Here is a 20,278-nt window from a genome sequence, read left to right as displayed (position 1 = left end):
CTTGGCAGCTTCTCGGCCGTGGAATGGGGCCTGGCGGCTTGGCCTTCCTCGCGGGCGGCGGCTTCAGCGGTGGCGTCCTGGCTCGGAGGGGCGCCCAGCGTTCCGGCCTCTTTTCCAGGCCTGGCTTCGGCGGTTGAGGGCTTTAGCCCTCTTGGTCTGTCCATTCCTCCGCCGCATCCCCCTCCTCCCCGGGTGTCCTCCGTTGGGTTTAGGGGCTGGCTCAATGTGGCTTTAGCCCTCCCTGCCTGTGGCTTCCCCTCTCCCACTCTCCTCCTCTCCCCTTCTCTGTTGGTCTCCCTAGCTGGGGTGGTTTCTGAGAGTGATCCGGGCAGCAGGACTTTCCTGCTCGCCGCACGGGAGGAGGAACGGCGGCGGCCTGGTAAGTAGAACTTTAAAAATGGAGAGGGAGGGGGAAGGGCAGGAGGGAGTGGAGCAGGGGGTAGGGGCAAGAGGGAGTGGGGCAGGGGGGAGGGGGAGGGGCAAGAGGGAGTGGGGCAGGGGGGAGGGGGAGGGCAAGAAGGAGTGGGGGAGGGGGAAGGGCAGGAGGAAGTGGGGCAGCGGGGAGGGGGAAGGGCAAGAGGGGCAGGGGGGAGGGGGGAGGGCAAGAGGGAGTGGGGCAGGGGAGGGCAAGAAGGAGTGGGGGAGGGGGGAGGGCAAGAGGGAGTGGGGCAGGGGGAGGGGGAAGGGCAAGAGGGAGTGGGGCAAGAGGGAGTGGGGCAGGGGGAGGGGGAAGAGCAAGAGGGAGTGGGGCAGGGGAGGGGGAAGGGAAGGACAAGAGGGAGTGGGGATGGCAGGAGGGACTGGTGCAGGAGGCTGACAGGAAGGGGAGGGTGAGAGAGAGGGGTGGGGGTGGGAGGGGAAGAGAGGCAAGAGTGTGGGGCAGAAGGGAGGGAGGGAGAGTGGGACAGGTGAGAGAAGGGAACAGCCAGCCCCAAAGAACGAGCCCGTTAATATAACGGCCTTAAGAGGAGTGTGGCAGGGGGGAGGGGAGGGGCAAGAGGGAGGGTGGCAGGGGAGGGGGAGGGGCAAGGGGAGGGGGAGGGGCAAGAGGGAGTGGGGAGGGGAGGGGCAAGAGGGAGTGGGGAGGGGAGGGCAAGAGAGAATGGGGTGGGGGAGGGGGAGGGGCAAGAGGGAGTGGGGGAGGGGAGGGGCAAGAAGGAGTGGGGGAGGGGTGGGGCAAGAGGGAGTGGGGAGGTGGAGGTGGAAGGGCAAGAGGGAGTGGGGAAGGGGGGAGGGCAAGAGGGAGTGGGGAAGGGGGGAGGGCAAGAGGGAGTGGGGAAGGGGGGAGGGGAAGAAAGACAAGAGTGTGGAGCAAAAGGAAGGGAGGGAGAGTGGGGCAGTACTCTCGGAAAAGGGCCCCCACTCTTGGCCAGAGGAGGCGGTGGGCCCGGCTGGTTGGAGGCGGCGGAGGAGGTATGGAGGAGGAGGAGGCTGGCCCCAAAGGTCTACTAGCGCCCGTTATTTTAACGGGCTTAAAAATACTAGTTACCTATAAATCCCTAAACAGCTTAGGCCCTGCGTATTTAAGAGAACGTACTCTTCTTTGCCATGAGCTCCACTGCCTGCTAAGATCATCTGGAGAGGTTCACCTGCAGCTGCCGCCAACTCGTCTGGTGGCTACTTGGGAACGGGCCTTCTCCATTGCAGCCCCTGGACTTTGGAATGCTCTCCCTGTTGAAATAAGAGCCACCTCATCTCTGGCAATTGAAGATACACTTATTCACCCAGGTTTTTAATTAGATTTATAGTTTTAAATAATTTTAATACTGGGTTTTAAATGCTTTTAATCTTTTAAATGATTTTAATTGTTAATTGATTTAATGTTTTAAATGATTTTAATTGTAAACCACCCAGAGACACACGTTTGGGGCAGTATAGACATGTTTTAAATAAAAATATAAGTTATAAATAATCAAATTGAATGCTCTAGCATCCTTGTGTATTTATGTATGGATGTGAATGCCATGTTCTGTTTGTTTATGGATCCCAGTAGCCTTTAGTGATGAGCTATAAAGTTTGTATGTACACATTGTCATACCACCAACCAAAGCCAATTAAAGAATGATCAGAGAATTAGTGAGTAAGGCTGTTCTTATGAGCTGCCACAACTGGGCTAAGGCAGCCAAGCTTGGGCTTGGCTGCCCATGAGAACCACCAGAATCCACTCAGATCCCATCAGCACTGTGGTGGCAAACTTGCCTATGGAGCCCACCGGTTAGCCGAGTTTAAGTGTGCGAGTGCGTCCTTAACTCAGGTTAACTGCTCGTAAAGGTAAAGTGTGCCATCAAGTTGATTTCGACTCCTGGCGCCCGCAGACCCCTGTGGCTTTCTTTGGTATAATACAGGAGGGGTTTACCATTGCCATCTCCCAAGCAGTATGAGATGATGCCTTTCAGCATCTTCCTATATTGCTGCTGCCCGATATAGTACCAGCAGGGATTCGAACTTCTGCTTGTTAGTCAAGCATTTCCCCGCTGTGCCACTTAAGGTGACTTTCTGAACAGTAGCAAAGCAAAAGGAATTAATAAAACTTTGTGTGAGGCTGGGTAAAATCAAGAGGGAGAATCTGTGCGGGATAGCTCTGTATCCCTGAGTTTTTCCTGTGTGTGGTTCTACATGGGAATACTCTGAGCCAGATGGCAGCAGCACAGATTATTAATTCATGCAGATCAGACAAGAACGGATGCTTTATGGTGTTCTCACCCATTGCCGAAAGCAGGAACAAGACAGTTACTGGTAGACAGGGAACCAGTGTAATCAGATATGTCGCTGTCATTTTTCAGAGCTGGGGAATATGATGGTTAGAGTTTCTCCGTATATATTATATGTCTTTTTAAAAATTCCAGAAGGTGTACTCACAGACTAAGGAAACAAGCCAGTCTGTTTCTAAACTGCCAGGTTTCTAAACTGTTGGGTTTTAAACAATGGTCCCCATGGTAACTTCAGATGCAATTCTGCCAGCTCTCCCTAATGCTGTGTAAGTTCTGGTTGTCTCATCTCAAAAAGAGTTTCTTCTTATTATGCAACTATATCATTACCTTCTGATTATGGTGGGAGTCTAAATAGTACATGCGGGGCACGGCACTCAACAAGGGAGTATCAATATACTGCTGAAGGATTGGATTTTTTTTTTTTAAGAAAAAGCTGATAGTTGGAAAGTTTATACTTTGTATAATTTTGTTAGAGATTCATGTCATAAAATTTGGGATAAGCTGTGAAGTAAGCTAGCTCCAGGCATTGTGCCCATACCCTCAGAAATTTAACATAAGTTTTCAGGGTTCTGAGAGGGGTGTCAGATTTCTCTGTGAGGAGTGTCCAGCTTTTGGGAGGAGGAATTCTCCAGAAAGTGCCCTTTCTGCTCCCTAGCAGTGAATTATAGGCGCGGGCGTTGCCTCAGAGCTGGGGAAGGAAGGAAGTTTATTCACTTCCCTCCTTCACCTATCAGTGGGAGCCAAAAGCCTGAGCCCCTCTCCGGGAGACTGTCAGGCTCACAAACCCCATCCGGACTGATCTGCTCATCCTCGGCAGCCTCTGCCTTAAATAAATCCCTGCATCTCGGACACCCCTCCCCGCTTTCGGACGGCTCCGTCTTCCCTGGCCAGAGACGTGTCCTGAACATCAAATTGCTGGCCTCCACAGGGGGCTCATTCTCCAAATCCACCCCCTGCTTTATCATTCCTCCAGCTTCTTGCAGCTGTGGAGCTGCTTTCCTGGGTATTCCCTCTCCACCAATTTACTACTTCTTGGGCGACACCTGCCCATTCCCCAGCACCTCTCTGGCTTCTGAGAGGTGATTGCCGGGGCTGTTCTGGTGTCTGGAGCCTCCGGCTGCTCTCAGCACTCTACTGTGGCACGCAGCAACACATGAGCAGACCCCCGAGTTCGGGGGTCTCTCCAGGTCTCTCCCGCATGCTCCCTCAGAGTAAGGGAGAGAATGAAGAAAATAGGGAAGGATGGAACTGGGGGGCCCTCAGGAGCTGGTGGGCCCGGGTTCTTTGAACCCATCTGCTCAATTGTAGCTATACCCCTGCTCCAGCAGACTCTTTTGACTTCTCCTTCCAGGACTCTGCCTCTCAGGACTCTGTTGACGTCACTAACTTCCCTCTCAAAATACTCCCAATATATACAGTTTCTCTAGCCCAACCGTGTTTTAAGCCATCCATTTAGAACAAACAAAAAAATCTCTCCATTTAAAAAAATATCTTTCCCCCTCAAAATCAACTGTCAAACTGCTAACTTGAATGTGAAACTATGAATGAACAAGAAAAACAATAATGAGCTTTTGACCCTGCCAGCCTTCTCTATGCACAGGAATTTGCAACCACAGAATCCTATTTACAATAATGAAGTTTTGGGAATCTATATATATAATTCTCTAAGCCATACCTGTGGCTAATCCCATGTGTGGCAGCTCTTGTGAGAGTTCTCAAGCAGAAGCACCTGATTGGGCAGTGGGGATTCCATATGCAGATAGGGAGGAGGAGCCTGTGGCACCAGAGTTACTGGGCAGTGGGAATTCCATATGCAGATAGGGAAGAGGAGCCTGTGATGGTTAAGGTCAGTTGGAATGCAACTGTTACTGGTTGGAAGATGTTCTTTATTGTAGAGGAGAGGAATCTATATATATATAAAAGGAAAGTGGGCAGAGGTCTGCAAAGAGAGGGGTTGTGAGGGAGGAAAAGGAGAAGGAGGCTGCTGTTGTGTGAATTAGATGAGGAAACAAGATGAACAAGATCTGTTAACTTAGGAAGGGAGAGAGAGAGAAGGAAGGAAGGGACGGGAAGAAAGACAGAGGGGACAAGCGAGTGGAGAGAAAGAGAAAAAAAGGAAGGAGGGGAAGAGAGAAAGAAGGAAGAGTGAGGGACAGGCCTGAGCCTGGTAGCAGCCTGAGGGGAACGAGCAGCCATGGCGGTGGTGGCAGCAGCAAGGAAGGGCCTGGTCAACTGCAGCTGCTTCTGCTCCTTTAGGGAGGAGCAGGAGCGGGGTGCAGGTGAGGGTGGGGAGGTCTCTGGGATAGGGGACTGCAGCTTGGCAAATAGGTGCCAGTAATGCTGCAGCCTCAACCAAGAGGGGTGAGGGGGATGGAAGCAATGGGATGGAGGAGGAGCAACAGGAATGTGGCTCAGGTGAGGGTGGAGAGATCTCTGAGGTGAGGAGGGCCGTGGTAGGGGGTGAGGGGAGCAATCAAGTACTAACGCGCAGATGTTCTGCATGGGTTAAGCTAGTATAATATAATACAATTCATTTATTAGGACTTATTTACAAGAAGATGATTGAGAATATTAATAACAATACAGGGGCTTATTTACAGAAACCCAAGATGTCTAGGCTAGGGGTGTGCATAAAACCACCTGGACCCCATTTGTTTTGGTTGGGGGGGGGGTTTCATCAAACAATTTTTTAAATTTTTCTTTCTTTTTTGTTTTAACTTACCCCCTTTGGGGGACTTCTCCAAGGTGGCGGGGGGAGTGTCCACAAAGGTTCCCCCTCCCCCCACTGGCCTTCTTTTTTCTAAAAATCACCCAGTTCGGCATCTTTGGGCCTTTCCAGGCCTATTCCCTGGTGCGGTGGCCATTGTGGAGGCTGCTGCTCCTGTGCAGTGGGACCCTGTGTGGCCTGGGTCATCCCCCTCCCAAAATGTCCTCTGAACCTCTGAACTTGTGTATGTGTGTGTGTGGTCCGGGGTCGAGCCAAACCGGTGGTGGTTCAGCTCAACCCTGAACCTTTGAACCGAACCGGTTCGATTTTGAACTGGTTCAGATATGAACCTGTTTGCACACCCCTAGTCTAAGCCTCATTCCTTTCCAGAAATATTTCCACTGAACTCAGAAAATTGTTTGATTTATCCCAGGCCAAGTTATGTGTCAAATCAAACCCTTTTGCACTGCCCATTGTATCACTAGAAGATCATCAGATTCCGATTCCCAGAGAGGCTTTCAGCTCTCAGAGTATCCGTCAAGCGAAGGCACTTCGAATGAAATTTGCAGCATTAGGGAAGCAGCCCCTCCAATCTCTACTCTGAGTTTTCTTCTGTGTAGGTTCACACATAACTTGTTTCCGGGTTTTGTTTGTGGCCAATGACCTCCTAGAAGAAGCGGAATGCCATGTCTCCCTTTCCCCAAGGGTTTAGTAATTGAAACACCCTCTGTGATCTGGCTCTTTCGAAGTACACACACACACACACACACACACACACACACACACACACACACACACACACTTCTGCTTAATTGGTTTGTGGATTAGACTCCCTGTTAGCCATCAGCCTTGGCTTCCTAATCTCCCCTCTGCTTTCACAGCCCCCATCCCAGCTTGGATTGAATGCTCATTTTCTGCAAGGAAATGCTCATTTTCTGCAAAAGACTGCAAACTCTCTTTCCTCCCTGGATCTCCCCCCTCCAAAAACCTTCAAAGAGCAAAAAGCCTGAAACCTGGGTTTCCCACTCTTTGCCTCTGGGTCGAAGGCAAGGCAGCTTCCTCTTCGCATTTTACTTGCTCTTATCATGTTAATGTGAAGACTTAGGTCAGTGCCTTGCTGCAGGCCCTCCAGTTTATTCCCCCAAACCCGGCTAAAATACAGGAGTTTAAAAATTCGGACATAAATCGGGATGAGGTGAAATTCAGAAGGAAAAGCCCTATTGGTGTGTAGGTTGGTTCCAAAGTCCACATGGACTTCAGGGTAAATCTGGCCAATGTGGGAACTCACTCACTCCCAGGAGGGATTCCAAGTAACAACCCTGTGTGGGGAAGTTCCCGATGAGCCTCTGAGTGCCTCACTCTGTCTACAAACTCCTCCCATTCGTCCTCTACCTATCTCTCTTCTAGTCCACCTCTCATTTCTTACCTCAAGGTGGCTTACAGCAAATCAAAGCAGCAATGTGAAAGTTTTGACAATATTCTCCCCACAAAGGAGAACATGCTGAGAGTGCATCCATCCTGAAATCTTTCCCGAGCACCCTGACATCCTCCCAGTGTGTTCTTGTATCACTTGAGGGGATGGTTTGTCCGAACTATTGCTCTGCTCATGACCAAAATACTAGTTAGAAGAATTTACTAATACTAGTTAGAAGATACTAGTTAGAAGAAATACTAATACTAATACTAATACTAATACTAATACTAATACTAATACTAATACTAGTTAGAAGAATTTGGGTCACATTTAGAATGATAGTTTGGGTGAACTGTCCCCCCAAGTAATAAAGGCTATCAGGATATACGAGAAGGATGTAAGGATGAGCATGCTCTTGTGCATTTCCCTTCTTCTCCCCCTTCTTAATCACTTGGGCTGATTTGTGGGGTGGAGGTGGGAGATATTGAGGCCATTCACACAATCAAAAACTATGTGCTACCCAGGTTTGGGAGCTATGTGTGCTCCCTTTTTTTGGTTGTGTGGAAGCAAGGTCGGAGGAAAACCTGGGTAGAAGTGATTGTGTGGAAGCAAGGTAGGAGGGAAATCTACCCAGGTTCTCTTCCTACCTTGCTTCCACACAATCACTTCTACCCAGGTTTTCCTCCTACCTTGCTTCCACACAACCACACACAGCTCCCAAACCCGGATAGAACACAATTTTTAATTGTGTGAATGACCTCATTGTCTGAACAGGCCCCAAGTCAAAACAATAATTCAGGTAAACAGAAAAACTATTATACAAGCACTGGAGCAAATAAATAATGCATATAGTGAGCCGGGTCTCACGATCCGTGAGACCTGGTTTTGTCAAAACTGCGGGGAGAGTGGGCTAAGTCCTCTCTCCCCGCAGATGAGTGCGCAGGGAGCCCTGGGTGGCCGGATCGGCCGCCCACATGATGGCCAGATCCGAGGCGGAGCCGGCGGGGCCTGGGGAGCGCGGGGGCCACGCAGCTCCTGGAAGCCCCAGTATGCCCTGCACGAGTGCACAGGGCATACTGGGGAGACCCCCGAACTGGGAGGCTGCTTTTAAGCCTCCTGGCCAGGGGTCTACTCATGAGTAGCTGCGGCGCAGAGCCACACCGTGGCTACTCACAAGCAGTTAGCCTGGATTTGTGGAGCACTCGCTCCGCAAACCCGGGCTAAGAGGTGGGCTACAGGAACGGGTTAGCCGCTCTGGAACCATCGGGCTCGCAGCTGCGAGCCCGGTGGTTCTAACAATCACAAAAATCGGGCTAGGATTTTCCTAGCCCGATTTTTGTGATCGTAAGCATAGCCCCAGTATCTGGTTTAAAAGAACCAGAAATTTCCCTGTGCCCCCAAAGCCTGAATAAAAGTTTTGAGCTGTCAGTGAGGCTCTTTTCACGATTATGGAGAAGAGTCATAAGGGGTTTTGTGAGAAGAATGGGCTAAGCCCGCTCTCCCTGCAGACGATCCATGAGTCCTCCCTGGACAGCCGCAGCAGGCGCCCACACAGCTGCCAGCTCCGTCACTAAGCCGGTCAGGGATGGGGAGTTCGGGGGCTGCATGGACCCCGGAATCTCCAGTATGCCCTGCGCAAGTGCGCAGGGCATACTGGAGAGACCCCAGAACCGGGAGGCTGCTTTTAAGTCTCCCAGCTGGGGGTCTACTATTGAGTAGCCACGCCACAGAGCCACACCACGGCTACTCATGATTAGAAAAACTGGGTTTGCAGAGCGCTCGCTCCACAAACCTGGTTTAAAGGGAGGGGTGGTAATAGCCCCTATGTCAGGGTTTTTAATTACTGCGACTGTTTAATTGTTTTAAAATGTTTTTAAATTGTTCATTGTTGTTATATTGTTTTTTTTATTTTTGTTTTAGCTCTTTACTGTTTTAATGGTTTGTTTTAATTGTAAACCTCCCTGAGCCATTTTGGAAGGGAGGTATAAAAATCCAATCCAATCCAATCCAATCCAATCCAATCAATCAATCAATCAATAAGGACATGTCCTGCATGTATTGTATTGGCAATAAGGACATGTCCTGCATGTATTGTATTGGCACTAGGGATGTGCAAACAGATTCAACACAGCAGCAAGACAAGATATTAAAGTGATGGGACAGAAGAAGAAAGAAGTATCTCTCCCTCCCCGCACCTTTCTTGGCTGCTTTCAGCCATAGTGATGTACCAGGTGCTGTTGGTGGCAGAAGCTGAGAAGGAGAGGACATTTGAAAATGTTTATTATTAAATTTATATATGCCTACGTTTCTACCAAAGGGTTGGGTGCGGTGGCTGGGAGTAGGGCTGGGCGCGGCGGAGAGGTGGTGATTGGACCCGCCATCCCCTTCCATACCACCAGCCTCACTTGGCCTGCCATGACGCTCATTTGCAGAGTTGGCAGTGGTGGGGAGGCGGTGACCCTGATGTTGATCATGAGTACAAGCCTTGTGTTTTCAAGGTGATAATGATACTTCTGGAACCTGCCTGATCCCTGCACAGATGGGTGGGTGGGGGGAGGATGGAGGCTGTGCGAGACATCCCGGCTCCGAGGGGCATGGACTAGGAGTTGCATCCAACCTGATGGTTTAATCTCCCTAGGCATGCTTTGCAGGGCTGCACAACCTTGGCCCTCCTGCAGATGCTGACCTACACCTCCCATAATCCCTGGCTCTTGGCCACAGTGGCTGGGGATTATGGGAGCTGTAGTTCAAAAGGAGGGCCTAAATTGAGAACCTCTGCTTTAGACCCTCTCTCAGTGCACTCTTGCTGCTGGACACACTATTTGGGAATTAATGCCTTAGAGTCTGGAAATCAAATGAAACAAAGGGGGTGTGAGAGTGTGTGATGAAGTGGGGAACGTTTTGCTCCCTCAGCCTTTGATCTCTTGGAATTCTATAAATAGCCCAGCAGGAATTACATTTTAATTGCTCTCTTTGTTACATGAAACACATATTCTAATTACTTGATTAAGCTAAGTTATAATGATGAAAGTTCGAAGTAATTAAGTATTATCTCTCTTTGCAGTATGAGTTACTCTACCACTTCATCATTGGGGTGCAGTGTGTGGGTTCCTCCCCACCACCACCAGCAACCTCTGCTGCAGATAAGGAAATGGGGCGTTTGGCTTTGAACAACTTTTTTAAAGTCACCGGCTTGCTACAGATGTTTTTAAGATGTTGATTTATGAATTGGGCTGGGGTAGAAACGGACAGAATTTAAAGATCTCCCGCACGCACATCCATTCTGAATCTATAGATTACCTCTGTCCTGAAGTAATGCAATTAACAAGAATACAATAATTTTTTCTTTCTTTCTTCTTTTTTTCTTTTTAGTGGCTCTTAAAAGAGCCTTTGGGTCTCTCTAGAAGTGTTAAAGCAAAAGAGGCAAATTACTTGGAGCTGGCATACTTGGTAACAGCCTTAGTGCCTTCAGACACAGCGTGCTTGGCCAACTCTCCCGGCAGGCCGTCTCTGGATCTCCCTGGAAGTGATAAGAATACAAGAAAATAAGAAGTTTGCTCAGGTTGGACTCCAGTCACATTATCTGGGGTTTCTCATGTTATTCACAGACTGCAGGAAGGAGCTACACAGAACACTAAGTAGGGATGAAAAGTAGAGATGAGGTGTTTACCCCTGCTAACTTGGCAAAGAGGCAGCTTTTTAACATGGTGGATTCTCTTTATTTAGCAAGGGGAGAGCAACTGGTCCTATCCACCCCACAGCACAGCATCCCTCCAGCGGCTGTTTCTGGTGTCTATCTTGTGTTTCTTTATAGATTGTGATCTCTTTGGGGACAGGGAGCCATCTTATCTATATTATCTATATTATTAATTCTCCAAGACCGCCATGCGTGGGGTCATGGCAGGAAGGAGGCTATTGGCTGATAGAGGGGGAGGAGGCGATTGGCTGATGGGGTGGTGGGGAGAGTTCCGGAGCAGCAGGGAGTTTTGCGGGGTAGCGGGAAAGCAGTTTAACAGCTGGCTGGGGGCAGGGGCGCCGTGAAGTGTGGCAAGGAGCTTGGAGGCTGGACAGTTGGCTCTTGGGCCTGCGGGTGGCAGATGGTTGGCTGAGCTGCACTAAGAAGCGGCAGGGAGCTTGGAGGCTGTCAGGTGAGTGGGCATCAGTCCCTGGCAGCGGCAGGGGGAAGTAAGGACTGCGAGACAGAGACCGAAAGAGTTGGGGGGAGAGAGCGAGTGGGAGAGTTGCGGGGGCGGCGAGAGTGAGCGAGTTTCAGGGGCGGCGAAAGCGAGTGAGAGCAAGAGTTGCGGGGCGGCAAGAGAGTTGTGGGGGCGAGACAGAGACAGAAAGAGTTGGGGGAGAGAGCTAGCGAGACAGTTGCGGTGGTGGCGAGAGCAAGCGAGACAGTTGCCGGGGGCTGCAAGAGCGAGCCAGAGAGTTTCTGGGGGCAGCGAGAGTGAGCGAGGGTTGCGGGGGGCGGTGAGAGCAGGTGAGAGAGTTGTGGGGGGCAGCGAGTGCAGGTGAGAGAGTTGCAGGGGGCAGCAAGAGTGAGTGAGAGAGTTACGGGGGGCGGCAAGAGTGAGTGAGAGAGTTACGGGGGGCGGCAAGAGTGAGCGAGAGAGTTGCGGGGGCAGTGAAAGCGAGCAAGAGAGTTGTGGGGGCAGCAAGAGAGTTGCGGGGGGTGGCGAAAGCAAGCGACAGGGTTGTGGGGTGGCGAGAGCGAGTGAGAAGGTTGTGGGGGTGCAAGAGTTGTGGGGGCGGCGAGAGAGTTGTGCGGGACAGCAAGAGCGGGTGAGAGAGTTCCGGGAGGTGGTGAGAGCGGGCGAGAGAGTTGCGGGGGCGGCAAGAGAGTTGCGAGGGGGGGGATGCCACAGGCTCAGTGCACGACTGCACAGATGCTCTGTGCAGGGTCAGCTAGTTCATTTATTATTTCTCTATGTAAACCACTTTGGAAACTTTGCTGGAAAGTGGTATATAAATTGTTGTTGTTTTGTTTATTGGCCCACGATATTTCAAGTCTATTGACTCTTAATCGCAGCCCTGGGGGATATATTTTGGGGTGGCACAGAGGCCTTCCTTGGGCAAGGGGACAGAATAAAAAGGTGCCCCTTCCCCAGTGCACTGGTGCAGTCAGTTGGGATGTGCTTCTGGTGCAGTTAGTTGGGACATTGGGCCCTTAGCCTGCTTCTCTCACTGCACAGAGCTTCCTTGCTCTGTATGCATCATCTTTGCCAATGAAAGATGTCATCACCAGACAAGAACTTAGCATAGTATTATATAACCCTAAGGTCACCACTGTGGGAATGTCTGGAACACACCCCTTTTAAGCCCAGGACAGCTGCTGGAGTGGTGAAGGGGAGGTTCTGAGGAGATTATAACCCTGCTCTGGCATTATAAAAAGTGGAAGTTCTATTTCCACACAGCCTCCCTGAGTGCATGCTCTGAAACTCTGCTCCTATGCTGACATGCTCAGAAGCCCTGCCCCCTCTGTCCAGGGCTACAGCACCTGTCTGCAGAGACAAAAGCTCTACTTGTGGATAGATTCTGCTATGATGTTCCACTGGTGTTCTGCTCCCAGGAATAAGCTGTCCATAAGTAGAAATTGAGTGTTGTCCTGTAACGCTGGGCAGCTGGGGTCATGGAGCTTCTGAGCAGGTCATCATGGGGTGGGGCTTCAGAACATGTTATCAGGGACACTATACATGAGTACAGAATCCTCACTTTTTATAATGACTGCTCAGGGCTTATGAGGAAAAGGTTCTGGGGAAAAACCTCAGATCCAATAGACGTTTTTCTCCACTGATGCAGCTGATGGGGAAAGTGGGGTTAACAGGATGTTATCCAAACATACATTAGAAGAGGGGGTGGGAGGAATACATCTAAAAATAGTTCAAATACTTGAATGCACATTTCTCTGCAAACTTATCACCCTCAACTGTAATGTCAGATGGGAGAATAATCACACATTTGCCTTGAAATCCAGCCAACTGATTTCAGAGAAGAAAGCCTCTCTGTCTCTCTTGTCTCCATCTGTTGTGTATTTATTTTGTGTTTGCTGCTGCAGGCATTTATGTATTTATTACAGATAATTTTTAATTGATTTATTTATTGCAGAGCTGTCAAGCCCAAATGTGTTGGTGAACCAAATGGGTCGGAGAGTACCCAACTGATGACCAGGGGCCATATCCCTATTTTCCCCCCCACCCCAAATGGTCAATTCCACCTAAATTTACCACCATCACGAGTCTCCTGTGCTGATATGCTTTTTGATTATTTTAATTCAGAGTGAGTTGCAGGGTGAGGAGAATAGGCTACTAAGGGCTTCTCATTCCCAGGGCTAAAGCTGGTTCAATAATTTATGTGGAGTTAGGGTTGCCAGGTCCAGATGTTGATAAAGATCGATATCCATCACCGAAAAAGTGGAAATAGAAGATTTTTTAAAACCAAAGAAGTCTCCCAAAAGTCTCCACTTTACATAAAATTTGCATATATTTATTGATATTATATATGCATATTTTGATACAAATTGGATAATTTGAGAATAAATACAACTCCCCACTGTGAAGCTGATGACCAAGTGAGCTGTATGTCTGCTCAGTCTGCTGTCTAGGTGCAGAGTTCTCAAGGCCCCTGCTTCCTAACCATACATTCATCTCCTCCTGGTTAGGTTTACCCCACATACAGTCCTCGGTCCTCCTCCCCACGGGCCACCCAGCCTGCTCTCCCCACCCAGGCCAGCAACTTCACCCCTTGGCTGGAGGCAGGGCAGCCAGCTAGCCTCTTTGCATGCCGGAACAGCGGTGTGTGCACTGTCTCCCACTCGCTTGCTGGTCTCTCTGACTACAAACATTCATATAGTACTTTTCAACAGAAGGTTTCACAGGGATTTTCAAAGAAAAATAAACAACGAGGCACTTCACACGAGCAAAGTGAAGCACCTCGAGGTGGTGACACGAGCAGGGAGCTGTCCCTGGGCAGCTGGATTGGCCGCCCGCATGCTTATTGGCTCTGTCACAGAGCCAGTAGGGGCGGCAGAGATCGGGGGCCGCTCGGCCCCTGGAAGTCCCAGGATGCCCTGTACAAATGCATGGGGCATTCTGAGGAGACCCCAGAGGCCAGGAGGCTTGTTGTAGCCTCCTGGTTGGGAGTCTACTTGTGTATCACAGAGTTGCACTGCAGCAACTAAACAGGGTTAGCAGAGTGCTTGCTCTGCTAACATCGTTTAAGGAGAGGGGTATTTTGCCTGTCTTAGACCATATTATGCCTGTCTTAAAACAGCTGCACTGGCTGCTGATAGGTTTCCGGGCAAAATACAAAGTGCTGGTTATTACCTTTAAGGCTCTGAACGACTTGGGTCCGGGCTGCCTTAGAGAGCGCCTTCTTCGGTATGATCCCCATCGCTCATTAAAGTCATCTGGAGATGTCATCTGGAGATGTCCGTCTCCAATTACCACCGGTACGTCTGGGGGTGACTCGGAGCCGGGCCTTCTCTGTAGCTGCTCCTGGTCTATGGAATGCACTCCCAGCAGATATCCACAGTTTAGACTCGCTGTTGGCCTTTAAGAGAGCCCTAAAAACGTATTTGTTTGGCCTGGCCTTCCAAGATTTTTAAAGTGTTTTTTAAAGTATTTTAATTGGTTTTAAATGGTTTTAATTGTTTTTGAATTGTTTTAATATTGTCTTTAGCATGGGGTTTTGAATTGTGTGTTTTTATGTCTTTCAAAGTTGTTGTACACTGCCCAGAGCCTTTGGATGGGGCAGTTTATAAATGTTCCAAAAGACCTTGAAGAGTACCTCAACACCATAGGGGCCACAGAAATCACCATCAGCCAATTACAAAAAGCAGCTTTACTGGGAACAGCCTGTATTCTGCGACGATCTCTATAACAACAGCAACAACATTGACAATAGAATTCAGCCATCCTAGGTCCTTGGGAAGGACTCGATGTCTGGATAAAACAAACCAGTCAATAACACCTGTCTGACTGTGTAAAATAATGAAAATAATAATAATAATAATAATAATAATAATAATAATAATAATAATAATAATAATTAGATTGTAGGGTTTGATGCTGGGAGCCACGCAGCTCCCATGGTAGCACACAACCAGGCAGAATCGGGCTAGACTCCCTTAGTCTGGTTCCTCCTGGTCATGAGGATAGCCTCAATAAAATGCTCCCCTGTCCCCAAAGGGCTCACAGTCTAAAAAGAAACAGCAGGTAACACCAGCATTGGCCATTCAAGGAATGCTGACTGGGGCTGGATAGGGCCAGTTGCTCTCCCCATGATAAATAGAAGAGATTCACCACTTTAAAAGTTGCCTTTTTATTTAGTTAGCAGGATAGCTGCTCACTGAGTAAAGTTAGTTAGTTAGTTAGCCAACTGCTAACTTCTCACTGCCACCACCACCACATGAAGCAAGCAAACTGGGCCTACACATGATTGGTGTGTAGCGCCTGCAGGGCTTCTCTGTGGAGAGCAGGCTTGACCCGCTCTCCCTGCAGATGAGCATCCAGCCATCCCTGGGTGGCCGGATCGGCCACCCACATGACTACCGCCTCAGTCACGGTAGGGGCGGCATGGCTTGGGGGCCACCAGGCCCCTGTAAGTCCCAGAATGCCCTGCATCACTAGGCGTTCTCAGGAGGCCCCCAAAGCCAGGAGGCTTGTTGGTGCCTCCTGGAAAGGGGTCTCCTTGTGAGTTGCCACAGTGCAGAGCCACACTGTGGTGACTCTTGATTGCCAAAACGGGGTTAGTGGCGCACTCACTCCGCTAACCTCATTTACGGGGAAGGGGGACCTAAGCGGGCTAACAGCTGGGAGCCGTGCCTTAGCCCGTTTTCGAGCGGTCGTGTGAATAGCCTCGAAATATGCAGAGTGCTTTGAGAATGCAAAAGCTCTAGACAAATGCTAGGCATGATGACTGCTTACCTTTATGAGTTTTCAGCATAACAGGAGCACTTGTCTTCCTGGGGCTTATAACTCTAGATTCGTGACTTTGATAAAGTCCAAACTATAAACCAAAAGACCAAGCCATAAATGATATATTAGCAACAGACTTGCCAGGGCAATCAAAGCAATAATTAAAAGCATCTAGGGCACTTTCCAGGTGGTTTGCTCCAGGTGTTAATTTAAATGTACGGCATCGGGGACGTCGTCAGTATTTGCTAACTTAGGAGGAAAATTGGATTGCTACGTAAACTTTGCCAGGGAAGGAAAAAAAAAACCTTACCCAAATGACTTTTTATTGCTCACAGGAAAATCCTGGAGACACCCATAGTGGGAAGACAGCTGTTCTTACAAAAAGCATCCACACGGAAACGGTTGCATGACATCAGTTATATTTATCACACATGCAAATGAAAATGCTGTGATTGTTGCTCAGCACTTATATTTATCATTAAAGACAAGATGCTTGATTAAAAAGTACAAAAGCGGAAAGCAGGGGCGGGGGAGCTGCACTGCTGGCGATTGGCTCCATGAGCAACATTCACAGCTGCAGGCCTTGGAATTCATTCCAACTGGAGCTGAGGATCAAACCCAACTTTTCCTTGCTTTTCCAGGGGACAAAAGCCCTGTTCAAATGACGAACAGGGCCCATTGACCACAAGGCGGGGGAGCAGAATCATGCTGGCAGCTCTCACCCCAACCCCGACTTTCAGCAAGGGCTGTCTGTCCCTAGCTTGTGTTGGGCCTAGGGCAGAATTAGTTTTCAGAGTCCCCCATGATGAATCAATATTGTTCCAACCAGTCTTCCCTCTAACAGGGATTCCCAAATGCTGTTGACTACAACTCCCATAATCTCCAAGCAAAAGCCATTGCAGCTGGGGATTCTGGGAGTTGTAGTCAACAACATCTGGGAATCCCTGTTAGAGGGAACACTGGTTCCAACCCTGCTGGAACTTGAAGATACTCTGTTGCTGGCCTACAGCGAGAGGGTCCCTATAAGCAAAGGGCCCGGGGTGACCACAGCTCTAGACCCCTTCTTCAGACAGCCCTGCATTGAGCTGAACCTCTGCATAAAACCTACACGTGTCCAAGGGGTGCACATATAGGCTTTCTTCACATGTTCAGACACCGGCTTGTTGTGGGCTTCCTGATTATGAGGACAGAGTGAACACACATACATATGAGATGCATGTAGGCTCCGAGACTCAGTTGAGCATACAAAGGTGTATTTCTGAATCCTGACTCCCCATGCGTACAATGTATCCTTGTCCATTAACATAGGAACTTAGGAAGCTGCCATATACTGAGTCAGGCCATTGGGCTCTCTAGCTCAGTATTGTCTACACAGAGTGGCAGCGGCTTCTTCAAGGTTGCAGGCAGGAATCTCTCTCCGCCCTATCTTGGAAAAGCCAGGGAGGGAACTTGGAATCCTCTGCTTTTCCCAGAGTGGCTCCACCAACTGAGGAGAATATCTTACAGTGCTCACATGTGGTCTCTCATTCAAATGCAACCAGGGTGGACCCTGCTTAGCTAAGGGGACAAGTCATGCTTGCTATCACAAGACCAGCTCTCCTCCCCATTGGCAGACAGATCTAGAAACCTTGTATTTGAGAGATCAAACGGCTCCTAAAGAGCAGAAGATGTGAAGGATTGAAAGGGGTGGCTGTACTCTGTGGCATTAGTAGATGCCCTCAAGTTGTGCCTTTTTGGAGGTTGCCAACCTGTTATGACCAACTGGGAGTCTCAAAGAATTGACTTCAATCTCCAGTAGACTCTGACAGAAATCTTGGAGATTTTAATGGTGTAATAATGGGGGGAAATATTGGATTTTTATTTCCAGAAGTAGCTTCAGTTAGAACCCTTATTCTGACATTAGCCTGTACATGTGCATGTTTCTGTGTGAATGACTCTATATTAGGGGTGTGCATTTCGGGTTTTCGGTTTGGGACCCGAACCGAATCACCCCTGTTCTGTTTTGTTCCCGAATTTTGCTGGCCCGAATCACCCCCGATTCGGATCAGCAAAATGGGCCTGGGGCCAAAAGAGTGGGGTGGGGTGGTAGTGCCTAATGGGTGTAGGCTGCCACCCCAATTTCAGGGGGATTGGACAAAAGGCTGATTTTTTGTGAATTTCTGAGGTTTTTCTTGGGTGCAGTGTGATAGTAGATTGATTCATTCCCATACTCATCATAGTAAAAGGGAGTGTGAAAAAGTGAGAGTGTGGGGTCATTTAGAGTTGAGTATGATGATTGATGAATGAATCAATCTGATGCACCTTATGAAGAGAAACCTCAGAAATTCACAAAAAATCAGCCCTTTGTCCAATCCCCCCGAAATTGGGGTGGCAGCCTCCTCCCATTAGGAGATACCACCCCACCCCACTCTTCTGCCCCATATCCCACTCTAAGTCCAACAACAGTGCCCTGCCCTGAACCTAACCCAAACTTTTTTTGCCCACCACAGTCAACAGAGAGGCACAGCCATGAACACGCATAGGATGTGGAGGACGCGTGCAAAACAACAACACTCCGCAAGTGGAGCAGCAAGGCTTGGCATGTTTCCCCCTCCTAGCACCCACACAGAGAATGGCAGCACGCATGTTTCTGGACATTTCTTCTCCGCAACCTGTCTGACTCTGTGGCATGTGATCGCTGCATCTATGTATGGGCGAGCAATCATCAAATAAAATGCTGTCAATCAACTTTCAAACATGACCCGATCTTCATTTGAAAACATAATGCTGTATATCCCCCCACACATGCACAGGCACAGTGAATTTCACCTGTCCTGTCCTCTCCTTTCCCAGGCCCCACGTGACCACACCACACCACACCACACACCATGAAGAGGTCTCAGACTCTCTGCAACAAAGCAAGCTAGAATTGGCAGGCTTTTTGGGATTGCATTGCATCCCAATGCATACCGCAGATACTGGGGAGAAAGATTGTGTGCAATCACATGATACAACATTACCACTAGTCTAGAGTCCAGACTAGTAATATGCCTTTATTCCCTGTGTGTGTGCGGGTGTGCTCACTCACTCTGCAAGAGGCTTAGGGCTGAAAAACTGGCTGTGTCGCCTCAGATTGCAATGTGTGCTCTCTCTGTCTGCGTGAGACAGACATTTGTGTGAGGGCTGCACCAGCATCAAGCTCATCATTGGCGACACAGCTTTTTTGGGGGAGGGGAGGGGGGTGCATGTGTGTGTGTGCGTGTGTGCGCGCTTCCGCTTCAGGCACAGCAGTAGTACTACTCTCATCGTGGCCAGAAAAAGCAGGCAGCAGCAGAGCAGAGCATCTCACTCAGCGGCGGCGGCAACACCTAAAGCTCAGTAGACAAGCCAAACCACATTTTTGGATTTGAACAAAGGAGAGCATTAAGATTAAGAAAGAACACCAGCCCAGACCAGCAATCCAAAATCAGAAATAAGCACATTTACATTGAGAAACGCAGCAGACAGACTTTTTAAGATTTCAGCTTCAATGCAATTGTTCATGGGAGGAATCAATTACAGCTTTAGAAGGCAAGCAAAAGCTAGCAATTAGCAGCAAGCCCTCTCAGTGACAGTGTGTGCCCCCCTCGCCAGTAGGCACACGCCATTGCGCAGAGGCACTACCCTCCCCCCGGGATGTCCCTTCCAATCCTGACTGTGCCCCCCACCCCACGCACACGCAGCAGCCTGTCTCTGAGGTTGTGGATGGATGGTGCGCTGCCCTACGGCCCAGCCTTCAGCACTGGGCAAGTGGGTGCTCCCAGCATCGGGGGGGGGGGGACCACAGATTTCTTCCGCAGAGACAGCGACTACAGCTCCAATTGTCTCTAGTCTCGATGGTGGCCAGCCATCGAGACAGTGGGAAATGGGAGTTGTAGTCTCTCTCTGCCACATCTGTGGTAACCCCTCCCTCATGCTGGGAGCACTCGCTTGGCAGTCCACCATCCCAGGCTGACAGTGCAGCGGTGCCTGTGTATGCATGCGTGTCTGGATGTGCCAGCAGCACTAAGGGGCATGTCTTAGTGGCAGGGTGGTCTTAGAGGGATGGACTGTGACACATCTTCTGGCCGGGATGAACTGCCGTGGTGTGGGAGGTGCTGCATGGGGGGTGACGCGAGTCACTCGCCCTCCACGGCCAGTTCAGGGTAGCCCAGCAGCTGGAGGTTGGCCTTCAAGAAGATGAGCTGCTCGACCAACTCAGCATCCAGGCGTGAGCACAGAGGAGTCACCACGTCCCCGGCCATGGAGAACAACCTCTCGCTTGAGACGCTGGTTGGCGGGCAAGAGAGAAACCGGACAGCAACGGCTGCCAAGTCCGGCCAGACTTTGCGATGTGTTGCCCAAAAGGGGAACGGCTCACTCTCCTCGTCTTCTGTCGCCTCCTCCAGGTACTGCAGAACAGTCTGCTCAGCACGGCTGGGGCGAGGGACAGGCTCCTCCCGTCTCCCCGGCATGAGACTAGCATAGCCCCTGAGCCACCGGGTGGTGCTTCGAGGTCGCACTGGCT

General features: G+C 49.8%; 1 long non-coding RNA gene across 2 annotated transcripts; it reads left to right on the top strand.

Moving 5' to 3' along the window:
* The first annotated feature begins 4,543 nt into the window (after positions 1-4,543).
* Positions 4,544-18,415, top strand: LOC128350277 (uncharacterized). Of its 2 annotated transcripts, none has more exons than XR_008319232.1 (3): positions 4,544-4,557; positions 10,205-10,394; positions 18,243-18,415. It is a non-coding gene; the product is annotated as an uncharacterized LOC128350277 (long non-coding RNA). The 2 variants fall into 2 exon arrangements; XR_008319231.1 differs by lacking the exon at positions 4,544-4,557 and adding an exon at positions 5,904-6,034.
* The last annotated feature ends 1,863 nt before the right edge of the window (positions 18,416-20,278 follow it).

Source organism: Hemicordylus capensis, chromosome 3 (assembly GCF_027244095.1).
Source record: "Hemicordylus capensis ecotype Gifberg chromosome 3, rHemCap1.1.pri, whole genome shotgun sequence".
Classification (NCBI taxonomy): Eukaryota; Metazoa; Chordata; class Lepidosauria; order Squamata; family Cordylidae; genus Hemicordylus; species Hemicordylus capensis.
Note: the sequence above shows the minus strand (reverse complement) of the source record. Positions and strands in the feature narration are given on the sequence as shown.